The sequence below is a fragment of the Palaemon carinicauda genome, chromosome 9 (assembly GCF_036898095.1).
Source record: "Palaemon carinicauda isolate YSFRI2023 chromosome 9, ASM3689809v2, whole genome shotgun sequence".
NCBI classification, from domain to species: domain Eukaryota; kingdom Metazoa; phylum Arthropoda; class Malacostraca; order Decapoda; family Palaemonidae; genus Palaemon; species Palaemon carinicauda.
The window spans coordinates 67,573,235-67,576,081 of record NC_090733.1 but is presented as its reverse complement, the minus strand read 5'-3'; positions in this window follow the sequence as shown (position 1 = coordinate 67,576,081).

The following is a 2,847-nucleotide window of genomic DNA, read 5'->3' as shown; positions in this document are numbered from 1 at the left end:
GATTACTGCCCGCAAAGATACTTAGAATGATAATACTGTAGTAACTGTTCCTAATCCAGGGTCTTCGCCATTTTTCTAATTTTATCAATATGAATTATTGTTTGATTACTGCCTTCAAACATACCTGGAATGATAATACAGTAGTTGGATGAGAATGTTCCTATCCAACCATCTGCGCCGACTTGTCTTCTGATTACATGGGATATAATTAGACACTTCTTATTAAAATACGTTTAATTTTACTCAGGCTTACATCTCCGTTATTCTCTGATAACTTCTGACTCTCAAGGGAGAATATGTAAATAAAACTTGTACACAACAATACAAAAACTAACAAATGAGTATCGCTCTCAAAAAGATTGGATCCCACTGCAATACAAAAGTAAGAAGAATCACACCCTAACTTTAGGACGTTCAATTAAGGATTAAATCCTTCATAACATACGCTACTACACTTAACTATGTTAAAACATCTTCTATCAGTGCATTACTGGGCAACATTACACTTAATACGTGTAGCGCATATAGTATTACAGTATAAAATACAAAACAGTTTTTTCTTGTCAGGCATAGAAATATACAAAAAATATTTTACCTAGGCCTCTTTTCGATCAGGGTTTAAGATAATCTTTAAAAAAAAAGAGTAAATAACTCAACAAATGCAAGATCGACTTTAAAGGGACTTTTGGATAAGTCTGATTGAACCCCACAAAACTGAGCCACATCCTGCTCAATATCATACCAATAAAAATGTTTGATATCATAACTGAAAATTTTACTCACTCCAAAATCATCAGTTATAGGTTGTTCATAAACAAGACTGAGAACATCAACATTATGATTTTCAGGGAAGACAATCTGGACAATAGCATGGCCAGACTTCTGATCCACAATCAACTTTGAACCAGACTCAGGGTTACAGTATTCACAAAATAACAAATTATGGGTCATATCTAACACATGACTGGATTCGGACAAATCATTATCAAACTGATTAAACAAATGTCTCAGACAAATTAACATCATCATCAGAAAAAGAAATATCATAACATATAAAGGTACCTTAAAAAGAAAAATCATTAGAACTCTCAATAACTGCTCGATTACAAGGTAACGTGCCTTTGCATGACATTAGTAGCACAGTCAAAAGGCATGATATCACTAACATAAATATCTTTTCGAGACATGTTGGTAGTACTGTTGACAGCAGAAACGCAATCAGGTACTAATATATCATTGCCAGACATGTTGGTAGAACAGTCAACAGTTGAACGAGTATCATAATATAACTTATTTTCATTAGGTAGGTCAGCAGTGCCATCATCAAAGGTTTCAGCACCAAACACCAACAAGTGTTCATGAGAAAAGTTTGTAGAAGAAAAAACAGTGGAGACATTAAAATAACCAATACATCATTGTCAGATATGCAGGTAGAGCTCTGAGCCTTCTGATGAGTCTCAGCACTTGTAGAAAGTAGAACGGACAAAGCGGCACTAAGAAAATGAACGCCTTTAATTGGCAGTTTGAAACCACACTAACAACAACAGGTTCTGATACCCTGTTAGAGAGAAGATCCAATTAATGCAAGAGTACACTAAAATGGCTACCACCAACCCCACAAAAGGGAGTATGCTCCCCAATGTACAAATTCTCAGTCACAGGGAAAGCTTCCCTCAAAACAAGTGATTAGGTGCCACCAGTGACATGTAAGATTCAAAAGCATGCATTGAACCTCCAACAACACTAACAAAACCTTAAGCAGCATATGGTGGGAAAACCTTATCAACATGTGTGGAACAGTCTCTGGAATTAACAGGCTTTCTGTCAAAAACGTGATCATCTGCAATGTTAACCTCTACTGGTAGCACAGTATAGCAAAGTTCTGGCAAAGTAAGAGCCTCAGTTTTAGCTTCTCCTTTCATACACATGATCCTATATGTGTGGAATCCACCTTACCAGCTGGCTATACAAATAAAATAAACAAATGGAATAAGTGAACAAAAAAATCTACTTATGTTAGACCACCTTTGTAAGAATATATATATACATATATATATATATATATATATATATATATATATATATATATATATATATATATATATATATATATATATATATATATATATATATATATATATATATATATATATATATATATACATATATATATATAAATTTCTGACTTATACTTGGGATCGAACGCTAGCCCCTTCTAATGAAAGGCCAGGTCGAAACCAACCATGCCACGAGAGGCCATTAAAAGGAAATCAGAACCTGACGCTAACTAGCTGTCCGAGGATTTACCTAGCGAGACATCAGTCTCTTACCAGCGAGTTTTTCCCGATTTCCCCGGCCCACCACGTGACACAATTAGTAGTAATTCATTCAAATTACCCCTAATGAGTCAATATGGATAAATATCAACACAACATCGTGTTCAAATAGAAATAAATTTCTACCTCATACTTGGGATCGAACGCTAGCCCCTTCTAATGAAAGGCCAGGTCGAAACCAACCATGCCACGAGAGGCCATTAAAAGGAAATCGGAACCTGACGCTAACTAGCTGTCCGAGGATTTACCTGGCGAGACATCAGTCTCTTACCAGCGAGTTTTTCCCGATTTCCCCAGCCCACCACGTGACACAATTCATTCAAATTACCCCTAATGAGTCAATATGGATAAATATTTATATATATATATATATATATATATATATATATATATATATATATATATATATATATATATATATATATATACATATATTTATATGTGTGTATGCATATATATATATATATATATATATATATATATATATATATATATATATATATATATATAT